Below are 17,589 nucleotides of genomic sequence, written 5' to 3'. Positions count from 1 at the left end.
ATCAGAACAGGGTCCTTGTATCTGGCTGACAGTTCCCTCGGTGACGTTGTCAAGGGGGGTCTGTCCTTGAATGGGATATAATAACCCTTCTTGATTACTGACATTGACCCCAAGGATCAGATCCTATGTCTTCCATGCTCCCGCAAAGAATTGTAACCTGGCTCCTACAGGTGTCTGGAGGAAAGATTTCTCATTTTCCCTTCTTAAAGGGACGGAAGGCAGATCTTCCCCTTTTTTCAGTTGATTTCCTTCTGACGATGGATCTAGCCTGAGCGCCGCCTCCTCGAAAGGGCTGCTGTTGTTGAGTTGGCTTAGATGCTTTCTTTTCCTCACTAGCCACAGGTCTATTCTTCCTTGAGGATTGCCTTAAAAGATCCTGAGTGGCTTTCTCAGTTAGCGAATGGGCAATGTCTCTCACCAACTGCGAAGGAAATAAATGCTCAGAGAGAGGCGCATACAACAAAGCGGATCTCTACGAAGGCAAGACGGCCTTAGTGAGAAAGGCACTATGAACCGCTCTCTTCTTTAGTATTCCCGCACTGAAGAGGGAGCACACTTCCGCCGATCCATCTTGAACCGCCTTATCTATGCATGTAAGGATGCTATGCAAGGTTTCAGGGCTTAGTTGTTCTTTTTCATGGGACTTCTTAGCAATGACCCCAAGGGAGCAATCTAGGAAGTTAAATACTTCTAAGGTATGAAAAAGTCCCTTGAGGAGAAGGTCCATTTCCAAAAGACCCCATGTTGCTTTTGCTGAATTCAAGGCATGTCTCCTCGACGAGTCTACGAGACTGGAGAAGTCCGATTCAGCTGAAACGGGTAGAGACAATCCCATGTTTTCTCCCGTTTCGTACCATATGCCTCTCCTGCCCCTTAGTTTAGCGGGAGGCATGCAAAAGATCGTCCTTCCTAACTCCTTCTTAGTCTTGATCTAGGAGTCCAGAGATTGCAAGACCCTTTTCATGGATATGGCCGGCTTCATTTTCAGGAAAGACGAAGACTTGTGTGCCTTCGTACTTGAAAATAGAGAGCGAGGAGAAGGAGGAGCGGCTGGAGTTAATGCATCTCCATATTCTTCTAAGAAAAGAGCAGAAAGAACTTTGTAATTCGAAAGCCCTTCTCTGTTAGAAACTTCGTCCTCCGAGACGTCATCTAAATTAATAGGATCGGAAGGAGAAGGCTCCCTTCCCTCCTCTGTCTCCTCTCTTGATTTCTTCCTTTCCAAAGAAGAAGCACTTCTATAAGGAGATGGGCTAGGAGTAACTCTCTCCTTACGTTTATCATTAGGCGAGTCACGTATCACTGCTCTACGCCTGTTAGACTCCTGTCGGATGTCAAGCTCTTCACGAGGAGAATGCGCCTGGCGTTTAGCAGGAGTATCTCGCTGAGAATACTCCTGAGGCCTGGTAGGAGTATCCTGTTTGGAATACTCCTGGCGCCTGACAGTCGTTACACTCTTTGAATACTCCTGCCGTCTGGAAGGCGCATCTCGCTCCAAATACTCCTGGCGCCTGTTAGGAGTATTAAGCTCAGAATACTCCTGGCGCTTGGTAGGCGCATCGCGCTTCGAATACTCCTGGCGCCTGGTAGGAGTAAAAAGTCCAGAATACTCCCTGGCGCGCCTGGGAGGAGTATCGAGGCCAGAGTAATCAAGGCGCTTGGCAGGAGTATCTCTTCCCGAATACTCCTGACCTACGGAAGGCGCATCTAGTTCCGAATACTCCTGAGCTTGGTAGGAGTATCGCTCATGGAATGCGCCTTTCGAATAGCAAGTATATTGCGCTTAGCGGGCGCTATACTCCTATCAGGAGTTCTCTCCTTCTCCAGTTGGCTCTTGTTGCTTGGATGAAGATCTGGGCCTAGAACGATCTACAGTAAAGTCAGGCTCTTTGCGCCTACTTGGCGCCTGGCTCCTAGTTGGCGCCTGACGCTTGGTAGGAGTTATTCCTTCCCACATCTCGCCTGCCTAACGCACCGCTCCCCCCAGAGATGGCCGCTTGTGCGACAACTCCCCTGGAGGGTTCGTCGCGCCCGACAGGAGATCGGTATTTGGATCTCTTATCGGAAGCCTGTCATCCTTTTTACGAGTAGGCTCCTTAGAAAGTACTCCTACCAAAGACGCTATTTGCTCTTGTACATTCATCAACATTCTCCTGGTCGAAGGCTCATTCGAATCAGGAGAAGGAGATCTGGAGGTGCTCGAGAGTCTTTTCCCTTCCAAGGATCTAAATCCTTTCTAGCTTTCTTGATTACCGAAGGTGCCTCCTCTTCAGAGAAGCGCTCGGGGCTAGAATTAAGCTCAGGTTCTTTCCAGTTCCTTTTTAGCGGACGTGAAAGCTTCGATTCCTTCCATCCTCTTCTCGGAGAAGGCGAACTAGAAGATGAAAAAGCACTCACGAAGGACGCTTTTTCTATAGCTGTCCCTGGCAGACTGAGATGTATACGATTCTGCCGAAGGGACGCCTGATCGTTGGGGATTCCCCACGACCCCCGTAAGGCTTTCGACTTTCCTTCTCCTCTGGGCCAGGGAGCTTGGAAGAGGTCTAGGCCTGGGAGCGTCGCAGGGACGACCAGACGCCCCCTCCACTACACTGGGGACACTAACATCACTCGAGAAACCACATTCACTTCTCTTACCTTCTAATGCTTCCATTTTCTCTTGCATTTTTTGAAGGGAAGCTCTGAGTTCCGCTATTTCTGAGGCGGAATCAGAGGGATAAACTTGTGAACGGGCTGAAATAGAATGGGCATAATTAAGAGAAGAAGAAGAAGCTACAGAACTACTAGACATTTTCCGGCTTTTGTAAGCCGCCTTCCTCTCTCTATCTTTCTCTAACTTCTTCAAGTAAGAAGTCAGATTCTTCCATTCTTGCGCACTCAATCTCTCACACTCGTTACACGTATTCTCAATTGAGCATTCAACCTTTCTACAACCACTGCATGTAGTGTGAGGATCTACCGAAGCTTTCGGAATCCTCACCTTACAGCCTTCATTCACACACTCTGAAGCTAACACTAGAATCAGACATATTCACGAAAATCCAAAGCGAAGTCCAAAAACCAGTCCACGATAGCGAATGCCAAACAACGATCCAAGTACGTCACCAAAAATCAGTCGAAAGATGATCAAAAGCGTTGTGAAAAAAGAATTCCAGTCAGGAGGAAGTAACAACAATGTTGATACTACCGGCAACAGAGAGAATCTGATTAGAAAACGGGAATAGTTCCTAGTCCTGCTACCCAGAGCAGGGCGGTAGATCACCTGACCTACCTGTAGCGAGTGCGCGAAATTTGAATTTCTGTCGGGGACAACGGAGTCGATAGCTATGTATATATCTGACAGGTAAGTTGAATGTATGAAAATATAATTTCACAATATTTTCATGTTTTAATTTGATTCACATTTAAGGTTAAAAGTTAAAAGTATATAAGTGCATGATGTGTTCTAATGTAACAACTCTGTAACAGTAGTTTGTGATGCTTTATAGCTCTCAACACATACAGCACTACAGCATGGGTTGCTAGCACCCAAGGCAAGGCAAGTATTGTGCCGAACAGCTTGTGGACTTAGCCCGCCCTGAGTTCCTTCCACCTGCCCAGTATTGAATGCCCTTAACCCCCAAATTGAGGTTGGATGAAAAAACTTTGATTGCTAGAAGTATACTTAAGTTTATTCAAAATCACTTTGGTTAATTTTGGCAAATTTCTTAATAATAGCACTGAAATCTACATTGAAATCTTTCTCAGTTGATAAAATTACTGCAATTCACAATTTCTTGGCTTATAGTAGATTTCTAATTAACTTAAATTTAGAGACACTGCTTTCACAACTAACAGATGAACCAGTGATGGTTAAATTCTGCTTGTAAATCCGCAAAAGCAGATATAAAGCTCTTCAGTTAGCAATCTGCTCATAAGAACTGACTTCCTTCCACTATACAATGTGGCATCAAAGGTGATTTATTTAGATGATCATAGATGCAGCATGATATGTACTCGGCACATGTGCTGAATTGGTTCATTGATGAAATCAGTTCTGAATTTGCAGGAGAGCAAGTCACTGGTGAAACATATCCATCTGTACTGAATGTCTTGCAATATCTACCTTGAACTGATCAATTAATTCCAGTCATTATCTGCATGTTTCTTGTACTAAGGTCAAGCCAGAATCACAACTCCGCTAACAAAGCATTTGTTTTACATCCATGGGTTAATGGGCACAATGTCTGCCTTGCCCTGGGTGCTGGCAACCCACACTATGCTGCTATATGAATGAAATCAAGAATCATATGTTTTTAGTAAATGAAGTTGATATCAAAGAAGGAATGTCTTTGTAACTTGCATTAATATATGTAGTGAAATAGTACAGTGCTCAAAGCCCATTATTAGTAGTTATACAGAAGATTTTACAAAGGAGATTTTCTGCATGAGAGGTGAGAGCACTTAGGCTACACAGCCAATTTTCAACAAATTTTTTACTTCCAATTTCATGGTGAAAAAATTGACATACATATGCATAAGTGTCACAGTAAAGCATTATCAAAAGGATCACGCTGCTCAGACTTGGTATGCAGAAAGAACTTCCCAAAAGTTTTTTCCATGTACTACTGTATTCACAACCAATATCTGGAGACCTCTCAACATCCATATTATGAATATAAGATGGAACATAAGATTTTGGTCAAAAGGCAAAATACTGGGACCTATGAGGTCATTCAGCACTGAAAGGGAAATTAAGAGTAAAATGATATTGTTAGTATACAATAAAGTTTTGTACATACTTACCCGGCAGATATATACTTAGCTTATGTCTCTGACGTCCCGACAGAATTCAAAACTCGCGGCACACGCTACAGGTAGGTCAGGTGATCACCCTCTCCCGCCGCTGGGTGGCGGGAATAGGAACCAATTCCCGTTTTCAGACCAGATTTTTCTCTTACGCCTATCTCCTGAGGGGAGGATGGGTGTGGGCCATTCATCGTATATATCTGCCGGGTAAGTATGTACAAAACTTTATTGTATACTAACAATATCATTTTTGTACATGCAACTCCCGCGGCAGATATACTTAGCTGATTGACACCCTTGGTGGCGGGTAAGAGATAGTTACTCTAATAAATAACAATAAAAACAGGGAAACAACATCTGTTGTAGGTCATAAATATAAACTTATTAAAACCTTGGTTCCTACCTTATTGGGCAGAAGACTTCATGATTACTGTCTATGAGTCTGCTTGCCTGAAGAGTTTCAGTGGGGATGAGACCTGACACTGATAGCTCTTCTGGATCGTGTCAATGGGGGCGAGCCACGTTACTTGACAGAGCCTTGTCTTGGATCATACCAATGGGGGCTGGCCCACTTACATGGTAGAGCCTTCACCTTTGTCGTATCAACGGGGACTAACCCTCTTACATGACAGAGCCTAGGTCCAAATCACTAACAAGGAGCACGAAAAAACCAATCCTGACCACCTGACCACATACATTTGTTAACACTACGATTTGAAAGGAGCATTCCCAAGACTCCTTCCAATCGACCATAAAAACACAACACCAAAAAACGTTTAAAAATACTAAACTTAACTAACTATAAAGGATTAGGTTCAGCTCCTTGCCCCAGCAACGAATCCGCAGACACGAACGGTCCGAGAGAGAAGCACTTGTCATAAGTGACTCGCACGTCTCTTAAGTAATTTGATGCAAACACCGAATTGCACCTCCAATAGGTGGATTCGACAAGAGTCTGTATCGACATATTCCTATGATACGCTAAAGAGGTAGCTACAGCTCTGACCTCATGTGCTTTGACTCTTGCCTTAAATGTTCCTCTTCACAGGAAGCATGCGCTTCTTTGATAACGTCTTTAATAAAATACGCTTGAGCATTCTTAGAAATCATCCTCTTAGGATTTCTTACGGAACACCAAAGGCTATCTACATTTCCACCAAGTAGCTTCTTCTCTCTAGGTAGAACTTGAGGATCCTGACTGGGCACAATGTCTTCTCTAAGTCTCTCCCTACCAAAGAGGACAGTCCCTAATCTCAAAAGTCCTTGGCCATGGTTTAGAAGGATTTTCGTTCTTGCTAAAAACAGGGGATTAAAGGAGCATACTGCAGAATCTTCCTTAAAGCCCACAGTTCCTTCTAAAGCCTGAAGTTCACTAACTCTCTTAGCAGAGGCTAGTGCAAAGAGAAAGAGACTTTCTAGTCAAGTCTCTGAATGAGGAATTTTGAGGAGGTTCGAATTTCTTGGACATTAAATATCTAAGGACCACATCCAGGTTCCAACTAGGTGGTCTTATAGTCTTGGCCTTCGAGGTTTCAAAGGACCTTAACAAGTCATGCAGATCCTTGTCTTCCGAGATATTAAGGCCTCTATGTCTAAAAACAGATGAGAGCATGCTTTTATATCCCCTTATTGTGGTAACGGCCAGATTGCATTTCTCCCTCAAATAAAGGAGAAAATCCACTATTTCATTTACAGAGGTACTGGAAGAGGATACTTTCTGGGACTTGGCCCATCTTCGGAACACCTCCCACTTCGACTGGTACACGCGAAGAGTTGAAGGTCTTCTGGCTCTAGCAATTGCCTTTGCAGCCTTGCGTGAAAACCCCTCGCTCTGACGAGTCCTTCGACAGTCTGAAGGCAGTCAGACTGAGAGCGGGGAGGTTTTTGTGGTATCTGTCGAAGTGGGGCTGTCTGAGAAGATCCTTCCGCAGTGGAAGGGCCCTCGGGAAATCTATCATCCATTCCAGTACCTCTTTGTGTACCATTCTTGGGCTGGCCAGAATGGGGCGATGAGGGTCAGTTTGGTTCCCTCCGTCGAAACGAACTTCCTTACCACCTCTCCTATTATCTTGAAAGGAGGAAAAGCGTACCCGTTCGATCCCCTTCCAATCAATCCAGAAGGAGACCGTCCACTGCAACTGCCTTTGGATCTGAAATCGGAGAGCAGTAGTTCTCCAACCTCGCATTCCAATTCGTTGCGAACAGGTCGATATTGGGTCTCCCCAGAGGTCCCAAATCCGGTCGCACACTTCTGAATGCAGAGTCCATTCCGTAGAAAGGACCTGATCTCTTCTGCTCAGAAGATGACTCTTCACGTTCTTCTCCGGATGAAACTGGTTAGAAGAGTTATTCGCCGTTCCTCGTCGCCAAAGAAGAAGCTCCTTTGCTTTTCTCGAACAGGGAGAAGGAGAGAGTCCCTCCCTGTTTCCTTATATAGGCTAGAGCTGTCGTGTTGTCCGAATTCACTTGCAACACGGAACCCAATACTTGAGGTTCGAAGTGAACGAGAGCTAGATGGGACTGCTGCCAGTTCCTTCTTGTTGATATGCCAGGACACCTGTTCCCCATTCCAGGTGCCTGACACTTCTCTCGAGCCTAGAGTCGCTCCCATCCTTTTTCCGAGGCGTCTGTGAATAACAACTAGGCGAGGGCTCGACAACTGAAGGGAGAGCCCTTGATTCAATCTGTTTGGCTCTAACCACCAACTGAGGTCCTTTTTATGCTCTTCGAGAGCTGAAAGGATCCGAAAGCTCTTGGTGCTTCTGATCCCATTCTCTCTGAGGAAGATTGTAGGGGTCTTAAGGTGTAGCCTCCCTAGAGAAACGAACTATGTTCCAACGAGGAAAGGGTCCCCAGAAGACTCATCCATTCCCTCGCGGAACATTTGTTTTCTTTCTCTAGGAGGTCGTCACTTTCTGTAAACACTCTCCTGTCGTTCCTTTGATGGATACACACAGAAAACCCCGAGAATCCATCAGAATCCCCAGATAGACAATGCTTTGCTGGGGATTCATCTGGACTTCCCGAGGTTAGTAACAGTCCCAAGGACTGAACTAGATCCAGTGTTAATTTCAAGTCCTCCAGACAACGATCTTTTGATTGGGCCCTGATCAGCCAATCGTCGAGATACAACGAGATTCTTACTCCTTCGATATGAAGCCAATGAGCGACATTCCTCATAAGACCCGTGAACACCTGAGGGCCGTGGCAAGACCGAAGCATAGGGCTCGAAATTGAAAAACTTTGCCCTGTACCAGAATCTTAGGTACCTCCTGGACGAGGGATGGATAGGTACATGAAAATAGGCATCCTGAAGGTCCAGGGACACCATCCAATCCCCTGGACGAAGCGCTGCAAGAACGGAGGAAGTCGTCTCCATCGTGAACTTCGTTTTTACAACGAAGCAATTCAGGGCACTTACGTCCAGGACTGGTCTCCACTGTCCTTGATGCTTTTGGTACAAGAAAAAGACGGTTGTAGAACCCTGGAGATTGAAGGTCTTGCACCCTTTCTATCGCCTCTTTGTTCCATCATTTCTTCTACTAGTTGAAGCAGGGCCTGGTTCTTTAAAGAATCTCGGTATCTTGCTGTTAACTCCCTTGGAGTTGTTGTTAAGGGAGGCTTCTCCCTGAAGGGGATAAGGTATCCTCTCTCGAGGATAGAGAGGGACCAGTTGTCCGCCCCTCTCTGAGCCCCAGGACTTTCGCCAAACTTCAGCAGTCTGGCTCCTACTGTAGTCTGGAGGACTACTTTTTCATTGTGGTTTAGGGAAGGGCTTACGTGCTGATCTTCCTCTCTTAACCGGTCTCCTACTCCTAAGAGAGGGTCTAGCCGTCGTTCTCCCTCGAAAGGGTTGCTGAAAAGCAGGTTCTCTCTTTTAGCCAAAGGTACTGCTGGTTTAGTCTTTTCGCCGACTGCGCAAGCAGATCCTGAGTAGCCTTTCCGGATAACGACTTAGATATATCTCTCACTGTCTCTTGTGGAAACAGGTGACTAGACAGGGGCGAATAAAGCAGAGAGGATCTCTGTAGAGGAAGACACCGATTTCGTCAAAAAAGAACTGAAGACAGATCTCTTTTTAAGGACTGCCGATCCAAAGAGAGAAGCCACCTCCGTAGATCCATCCATCAAGGCCTTATCCAGGCAAGAAAGTACACTTGTTAAAACTTCCATCGAAACAAAGTCTGGATCCTGTGCTCTCTTAGCAAGAGCTCCCAAGGCCCAATCCATAAAATTAAAGACCTCAAGTGTACGAAATAGACCCTTAAGTAAATGGTCCATTTCGCACATTCCCCATGAGGCCTTTGCCGAATGAAGAGCGAGTCTTCTAGACGCATCCACTAACGCTGAAAAATCAGCATCAGCTGAAGAAGTGGGAGGACCCAATCCCATTGGCTCTTTCGTGTCATACCAGACACCTGGCTTACCTGCCAACTTCGAAGGAGGCAGGAAAAAACCGTCTTGCCCGCTTCTTTTTTAGAGAGGAGCCAGTTCTCCAAGCTCTTGATGGCTTTCTTCATCGAAAGGGTCGGATTCATTTTCACGAACGAAGAGGACTTGGAAAGCTTTAGTGGCTTTTGCAAAGCAGTGATCCCGGCGAAGGAGGATCTGCAGGACGAAGAGAGTCACCGAACTCTTGAAGAAGCAGGGCTGCCAGTCTCTTGTAATCGGAGGACGACCGCATCTACAGGAAGTTCCTCCTCAGATACCTCTTCAAAGGTAGCATTAGGAGAAGAATGCCTCTTCGGAGAAGGAGTCCTAGAAGGAGAAGCGCTCTTTTCCTTTGAAGGAAGTTTGGTAGAGGCAGGAGGTTCTTGCTGCTTGAGAGGGGAAGAGCTCGCATCTTTACAGGTAACTCTATAAGGAGTAGGCGAGAATCCCTTAACAGGCTCTTTTCAGGCTCTTGGCGCCTGTGAGGAGAGGCGCTAGCCTTCCATCGGTAGCGTCTATCAGGCGTACACGCCATTGGGGGGGTAGAAAAAAAAAAAAACTTTTGTCTGCTCTCATCCTGGCTCCTGCCAGGAGAGGGGTTTACTTCCTTCCGAATGTTCTCGTAAGAAGGCTAACTCGTAACTCCTAAGGAAAGCCTAACAGGAGTAGAGCGTAGAGAACCATCCTGCTCTTTTCAGGCTCCTGGCGTCTGCGAGGAGAGGCGCTAGCGTCCCGTTCTGGGCGTCTGGAATAAGAGTAAAACGCCTGTTTTGAAGAATACCTTCTAACATCACGATGGCGCCTGCTAGGAGAGGCGCTAAAATCTCTCCGAGAACGTCTGGGGGGCAAGACTTCTTCTTCTCTCTCTCTGCGTCCCCGTGAATAACGGAGATTATCTTGTTCCTTAAGATAGCAAGGAGAGGCGCTTGTATCTCTCAGACAACGCCTATAAGGAGAAGAACATTCTTTACTCCTAAGAAAGGCGATCGACTATCCTTGTCAGGAGAGGGGCTTGCGCCCTTATTCGGGCGTCTAGACGAATGTGGGATCCTACTAGAAAGAAGCTCTTCTGGTCGGAGTAGTAGATCGTTCCTGAAAGGGAGAGCGTATCGTAACGGCCTGTTGGGGAGTAGCGCCTTCCAGGAGAGAGGCGCCTACCAGAGTCCGAACGCCGACTTGACGACCGTCTCTTAAGAGAGCTCTTTACTGGAAGAGAGACGTCCTTCCTGCGAGAAGGCTCCTTAGACAGCGAGCCTACTAACGAGGATAGCTGCTCCATGCAGTCCTACCAAGAAACTTCTTTGTAGAAGTACGAATTCCTTCCGGAGAAGAAACAGGAGACTTCATCGCTCTCTTCTTCTGAGCGGGAGAATACTCCGGAAAAGGCTCTGGACTGGAGTCTAATGCGTCTCCTGCGGCGCCTTCCAGGCTCTCTTAGAGGGCGCGACTTAGACGCGGAGCTCCATCCGCGTCTTGGAGAAGTAGAATCCGAGTCGGACAAACACTTCCTAAGGACGCTTTGTCTATAGCTGTCCAAGGCAGCCTGGGACGAGCCTACAGGGCCTGCCGAAGGGACGCCTGACCGTTGGGAATACTCTACAAATCCCCCCTTGTGGCTTTCGACATTCCTCCTGCCCATTGGTCATGGGAGTCTGAAAGAGGTCTAGGGCCCCCCCCCTAAGGAGCAATGCGGAACGTCGGTCAGACGCCACCCCTCACCCCTACACTGGGGGACCACTGTAAACACACTGCACACTTCACTCTTACCTTCCATTTCTCGTAATTGCCTTTGCAATTTACGGATCGACGCTTCCATTGCAGCTTTCTCCGATCGAGACGAATCTACGATTTCGCTGCGGGGGGAAGGAGCTGAACTTGCGTTAGCAGAAGGAGAAATTACATTAGAAATAGAAAGATTGTCCTGATCCAAAGAGCAGGACCTACTTGAACTTTTAGCAGCTTTCCTAATTCTATCTTTCTCCAACTTATTTACATACGCAGTCAAACTCTTCCATTGAACTTCAGTCAAACTCAAACATTCGTCACATGTGTTACTAACTGAGCATTCATTCCCCCTACATTTAACACAAATAGTGTGAGGGTCCACGCCGCTTTCGGCAGTCTCACCTTACATCCTTCTTTCACACAAACCCTAAAACGAGTTTCAGGCACAACATCAGCCATAATGAAGAATCCTAAGCAAATCCAAATAACGGTCCAAATCAGCGTATACCAAAGCCAAAGAAAGAATACTTCACCAAACAATCCTTAGCAAAGCAAGCAGAATTCCGTGCAGGAGGAACTAACAACGATGTTGTCAGCACCGGCGACAGAAAAAATCTGGTCTGAAAACGGGAATTGGTTCCTATTCCCGCCACCAGCGGCGGGAGAGGGTGATCACCTGACCTACCTGTAGCGTGTGCCGCGAGTTTTGAATTCTGTCGGGACGTCAGACATAAGCTAAGTATATATCTGCCGGGGAAGTTGCATGTACAAAACTAGTAACTAGAGGAAACCCTTGCAGTTGCACTAGGCTATGAAATGATTGTTAGGAGAGGGTGGAAAGTCTGATGGAGGAGAGACCATGAAAGGAGGAGGAAGTAAAAGTAATGAAAGAGATTGCAGCTAAGGGGCTGAAGGGATGCCGCAAAAACCTTAAGTAATGCCTACAGTGCACCACATGAGGTGCACTTTTGGCACTAACCCCCTGAGGGGTCCATGTTAGGTGTTTTCTGGGAATTAATATGGCTATGATTAGCACTAATTCTTTTTGTGACACTGCTGACAGATGAAAAGCGCAGATTCTGACCTACTGGGTACATACTATTCAGAGGTAGCCTAAGTCAGTCCATGTATTCAAGTATTTTCGGTTTCTTCTTTCAACAGATCTGCAAAGAGAAGCAGTCATTATATTTACTAAAAAATGAGCAGTGTATCGGCTTACAGAGGGAGAGATTGTAAAAACACCAAAGGGAATAAAGCTCTGCATTCACACGAATAGTTTAATGTGCCTGCAACTGTGTTTGTGGAGTGAGCGTTTAGTAGGAACCGGGTAGGAACCTGGCAAGGGCTCTTGCTCTTCAACAGCCACTTTTTGATAGATCTGAAAAAAAAATGAGCAGATTATCTGCTGGCAGAAGCAGAAATTTACGATTTTCTCAAAGGGCCCGTATCCCCATGAGACATGTCTTTTGTTTATTTACGTAAGGTCCCCCTTCCTAATAGCGGAAACAGCCGAGTGGACTAGCCGATCCAGTCTTGCCCGCTTGTTGATCCACCCTCCAAAACAGTACTTTTGCTTACTTCGAAAGGAGAGTAGAGGTCTCGAGGTGTTGCTCCCACCACTGATGACTCGTGACTGGTGCCCATCTCCGGTGTCAGGACGTGTTACAATGCTTTTTCGGAGGGTGGATCAACAGGCGGGCAAGACTGGATCAGCTATTCCACTCGGTTGTTTCCCCTACTACTAGCTAGGTATTCCTGATTTTATTTATATTTAGTTATTTATTTTTTGCAATCTCTGCTTCTGTAAGCAGATAAACTGCTCATTTTATTTTTTAATGTTGTCCACGATTCAGTAAATATTTGAATAAATGTGAAGGAGAGGTAGGTATTTACGCTCCTCCTTCCTAATAGCTAGCTAGTACCTAGGGGGAAACACTGCAGTGGATCCATCGTCATCGGGTGGATCAGCCTTATTAACTATATACAGGCAGTCCCGGGTTACGACGGGGTTTCCGTCTTGAGGCGCGTCGTAAGCCGAAAATCGTCGTAAGCCGGAACGACACTTGGAAATATGCCTTAAACTAAGAAAAGTTAGAGACCTTACCTGTGTGACATGCAAGTAGATTGCATGATGTGTAGTGTGGTTATTCCAATGGCAAAGGATGGTTGTTGAAGGTATAATTCTTTATTAAACTCTTGTGACACTAAAAAGCACAATGTACACTACACTTAATCCTTAGGGTATACACTAAACACTGTCACTATACGTATACACATGCATTGCACACTTTGTTAGATCCTGGAGTACACTAAAAATAACCCAGTCTGGTAGCTCTGGAAGGTAAAGTATAACACAATTAGTACAAAATACTACACAAAGTCCTGAATACAATATGTAAATTATAGATATCAAGAGTAAAAGAGTTAATGTATGTTAATTAATTCCTTACTTTTAGTTTATAATTCCTTACTTTGAGTTATATCAAGAGTAAAAAAAGTTAATGTATGTGAAGTTAATTCCTTACTTTTAGTTAAAGTTGTCCTGCTATGTAACCCTGGATGGACAAAGTCTTATGTGTGCCCCATAGCCTACATCATTCAGGGGTTTCTGTGGAATGTAACAAAAAAAATAATTAGGTATGTCAGTAAGTACTCTATGCATAGTAAGTTACATACAGTAATATGCACCATACAGTGGTTTAATATCACATATATAACATGTATAAAACTTAGTTAATGTATGTTAATTAATTCCTTACCTTTAGTTTATATTTTACATTCATCGTAACCCTGGATGGACAAAGTCTTATGTGGCCCCCCATAGCCTACAATCATTCCAGGTGGTTTCTGGCAATGTACAAAAGATAATTTTGTCAGTAAGTACTATATGCATAGTAAGTTAAAACATACAGTAATATGCACCATCCACAGTGGAGGGTTTAATATTGCATATTGTAAATGATTGGTCTACACCCCCTGTTCAGCAGGGGAGTGTACAGTATGTAATTCCATGAGGGACCTTGATCACTTATCCCATGTGAGAGATCTTGGTCACTTAATGTATGTTTACTATACTATGTATAATTCCTTACCTTTAGTACAGTAGTACGTACATAGTTTACAGTTGTCGTGCTATGTTATGTAGTAACCCTGGACAAAGTTTTATGTGGCCCCATAGCCTGCATCATGGAGGGGGTCCTGGTTTTCTGTAAAAAAAAAGTTATGTACGTATGTAATATGTTACTACTGTATGTAAAAACAAAAAAACCCTTACTGTTCATACTTTGTTACACTACATGTTACATGTTGATACGTTATACTTATTTCCTGAAGGGTTTTTTCCATCCAAAAATGGTGCTTCTACTTGTAGTTATCCCTTGATGACACTTGTAGTAACAACCTGGAGTTGTGTGAAAAATGTTGGTTCTGGAAGGAAAAAGTAACAAAATTAGTGTACAAAATATACACTACAGAAAGTTGTGAATGCAATATGATATTGTTATGATACAATAAAGTTTTATGCATACTTACCTGGCAGTATATATATAGCTGTATTTTCTGAAGTCCGACAGAATTTAAAAAAACTTCCGACACACCGCAGTGGTCGGCCAGGTGGTTAGTACCCATTCCCGCCGCTGGGAGGCGGGTATCAGGAAACCATTCCCATTTTCTATTCATAATTTTTATTTCCACTGTCCCCTGAGGGGAGGTGGGTGGGTACTTGAATATATATATATCTGCCAGTTAAGTATGAACAAACTTTATTGTATCATAACAATATCATTTTGCTCATGAACTTACCTGTCAGATATATATATATAGTTGAACCCCACCGTTGGAGGTTGGGAAGGGACAGAATAGAAGGATTTTGGGACACAAATGCATGCCAGATGATTTAACATCTTGGTTCCACCTGTTTAGCATAAGCCGACTTCGTGATTACTGTCACCCAAGTCTGCTTCTGCTTTACTAGAGTGCCAGCGAGGTAGGAGACCTTGAACTGGTGCACTCCAGATGATCTGTCAACGGGGCGTGACCACAATGTGACTAGACCATATTGACCATACCATGAGGGCTAAGAAGTAAAATAAAATATATATATATAATTATATATATCACCACCTGACCAACCTAGCCAAAGTTAATGTGTGTTAACTAAGGCTTCAGAGTTAAGAAAGTCGCCGTTGTCAGCGACTCCACAACTAAATTAAGAGCTCTTCCTAACCATTTTCTACAGGATAGGATGAGTAGTACTTCTTGCCCCCAAGATTGTGTCTGCAGACACGTATGGCCCTAGCGAGCAGCAGATCTCATATGCCATCTTCACATCTCGCAGGGAGTGTGAAGTGAACCCAGAGTTGCTTCGCTAAAACATGGTACTCAGGATGTTGCTGATGCCATGCTCTGTTGAAATGCTTCCGAGGCCGCGCCTCACCTCGTGAGCATTCAGATAAAAGCTTTCAAATCTTTGTGCAAACACAATGAAGGAGCATTTTTTTGAAAGAACTCCTTAACCCTAAAACCAGGGTGTACTTCGATATGGGCAAGTCTGGTCTTTTTCGGAACACTGCAGATTGCCCGACTGACTTCGACTTTCTTGATTTTAAGTAGATAAAAACTTGAGAGACCTGACAGGGCACAGGACTCTCTCTGGCTCCTGCCCACTAACTTGTGCCATCCTTGCTTCCAAGATCCTGGCCCAAGGACAAAAAGGGTTTCCATTCTTAGGCCATAACGAAAGGCTTAGAGAGCACACCTCCTTGTGTTTTCTAAAGCCAAAACTTGTGACGATGGCTTTAAAATCTCACTAACCCTCTTTGTCGTATCTAGGGTGGTTAGAAGAAGGCCTTCCTGATCACATACAAGAAGTTAACAGGCAGGAGAGGTTCGAATGCTTTGACATCACGAACTTCAGACTACGTCTAAGTTCCATATTGAAAGCTTCGATCCGGAAATGCACAGTCTGTACTAAAGTCAGGTGAACGACCAGTTGACCCAGTCAGACCCCCGAATCAAGGCAGGGCAGAGAAAAAAAAGAAGGACAGCAAGGGCTGTACCCTGAAGACCAAAAGGCACTATTCTTAGCTGAAGGATGAGTGTCTGGACTGCCTGGGCGATTCAATCTAAGCAAACCTTGGGGTGTATCAACGCAACCCAACGTCGTCCGCAATCGACTTCGTCAATAAGAAACTCAGGCTAACTATATGTCGCCTGATCTCGCACGAGTGTCTGACTCCGAGAAAACAGGCGAGGCAAAAAGTAGATGGTGAGCTAGAATCGAGATTCCACAGACCTCAATGATCGTGAAGGTCTTTTTTGTTTGACAGATGCAAATCTGTCAAACAACATTCTCTGTTGTCTGTTCGCACTGGCAGAATTTTCAAAACTCTCGGCAACCGCTAGACCACTGGTAGTTCAGGTGATCTCCCCCACCCCACGTTCCCGTGGCGCATGGTACTTGGAACTATTCCCGTTTTCCTCAGATTTTCTCTGAACCCTGTCTCCTGAGGGGAGGAGGGTGGGGAATTTCAATTATATATTACCTGCCAGGTAAGGTAAGGCATAAAACTTTATTGTATCATAACAATATCATTTTTATGCATGACACTTACCTGGCAGGTATATATATAGCTGATTGACACATTTGGAGGTGGGTCACAGACAGCAACATCGTCATATTCAAAAATTAACTAATTTTTAAAATTATTTATTAAGTTCCTTACCTGCTAAGGTAGCTGACTTCGTAGGTCCTGCCTCTTAGCCTGCTAAACCTTAGTAGCTCTCAACTAGGATGTGACCTGTTTGTTGAGAAAGCTAATAACAAGGGTCTGACAACTGGACGTGACCAATTTGTTGACAGGAAACCCTAGCCCTCTCTTACCAGGGGCATTCATGCTAGGATAAGTTAGACCACCTGAACCACACACAAAGCTAACGTAACACATTACACTTCACATACTGAAGAGGAAATAACCCTCTCAGACAAAACCATAAAAAGAACATCACTTAATTAAAATACCTAGCATGTTGTAGTATCTATCGTTGCTGCCGTCGATCGAGACGATTCGTACGGACTTTTGCAATCCTGTAACGAACCTCTAGATGATCGTTCCAATTCTCGCCTTGTTATAATAGGCTCTTTCTCGTAAACTCGAGCAGGGACCGAGAGAAAGATACTTCTTAAGATATGAGAGAGCTGTGGAATATCAGAGTTGATGTGGACCACTGGTTCCAAAAACTCGTTTCGAGGACTGGAGGGACGACCGAATTGCATTTACTTCTTTCAGATTAAGATCCAGGACATCTGAAACACTATCCAGATGTCCGGCACCTCCTTCTATCATGACGCACTGAGAGATGTTCAGAAATAATTCCTAGATCTTGAATAAGTATTTCAGTTTCCGGTAGTAAGATAAAAAACTGTGGTCTGAATTGCAGTCTATTCGGGGAAACAAACTTCTTTAGGAAGGAAATGGTCCCCAGCAAGCTCATCCATTCCTTCCCCGAGTATGCTTACTTCCCTATAAGGCTGCGCTTTGCCTAAGCAGGAGAGCATATAAAAGTGCAAGTTGCGGTTAGACTCGTAGTTCTATACCGTGCGGTAACGAGCACCGAAAGGATTAAGAGATAACTCTGTTGAACATA

The 17,589-nt window shown here is 44.7% G+C and overlaps 1 protein-coding gene across 5 annotated transcripts in view; it reads right to left on the bottom strand.

Moving 5' to 3' along the window:
* The window catches only part of LOC135205726 (protein tramtrack, beta isoform-like), a 73,943-nt gene that overhangs the window by 32,703 nt on the left and 23,651 nt on the right, over positions 1-17,589 (bottom strand). The window contains exon 2 of one of the 5 annotated variants that reach the window (XM_064236809.1): positions 12,029-12,107. The exons of 2 other annotated variants lie outside the window; for them this stretch is intronic. The gene's annotated coding sequence lies outside the window, so the exon portion shown is untranslated. The remainder of the gene's footprint in view (positions 1-12,028; positions 12,108-17,589) is intronic. 2 more of the 5 variants (XM_064236810.1, XM_064236808.1) reach the window with 2 other exon arrangements.

This window comes from Macrobrachium nipponense, chromosome 24 (assembly GCF_015104395.2).
Source record: "Macrobrachium nipponense isolate FS-2020 chromosome 24, ASM1510439v2, whole genome shotgun sequence".
Classification (NCBI taxonomy): domain Eukaryota; kingdom Metazoa; phylum Arthropoda; class Malacostraca; order Decapoda; family Palaemonidae; genus Macrobrachium; species Macrobrachium nipponense.
Note: the sequence above shows the minus strand (reverse complement) of the source record. Positions and strands in the feature narration are given on the sequence as shown.